The sequence below is a fragment of the Lupinus angustifolius genome, chromosome LG07 (genome assembly GCF_001865875.1).
Source record: "Lupinus angustifolius cultivar Tanjil chromosome LG07, LupAngTanjil_v1.0, whole genome shotgun sequence".
NCBI lineage: Eukaryota > Viridiplantae > Streptophyta > Magnoliopsida > Fabales > Fabaceae > Lupinus > Lupinus angustifolius.
Window position 1 is genome coordinate 4,006,929 of NC_032015.1, and position 564 is coordinate 4,007,492.

Sequence of the window (564 nt, forward strand, 5' to 3'; positions counted from 1 at the left end):
CATCCTCTTCCTCATCCTCATTCTACTTCTCATCCTATCCTCATCCTCATTCTCATCCTATCCTCATCCTCATCCTCATTCCCGTCCTCATCCTATCCTCATCCTATCTTCATTCTCATTCTTTTCCTCATCCACATCCTATCCTCATCCTTATGCTCGTCCTCATTCTCATCCTCTTCCTCATCCACCTCCTCATCCTCATCCTCATCCTCATTCTCATCCTCTCCCACATTCTCATCCTCATCTTATCCTCATCCTCATCCATATCCTCATCCTATCCTCATCCTCGTCCTAATCCACATCCTATCCTCATCCTCGTCCTCAGCCTATCTTCATCATCATCCTCATCCCCATCCGAATCCACATCCTCGTCCTCATCCTATCCTCATCCTCGTCCTCATCCTATCCTCATCCTCATTCTCGTCCTCATCCTCATCCTTCTCCTCTTCCCCATCCTCATCCTCATCCTAATCCACTTCGTCATCCTCATTCTCTTCCTCATCCTATCCTCATCCTCGTCCTAATCCACATCCTATCCTCATCCTCATTCTCGTCCTAATCCTA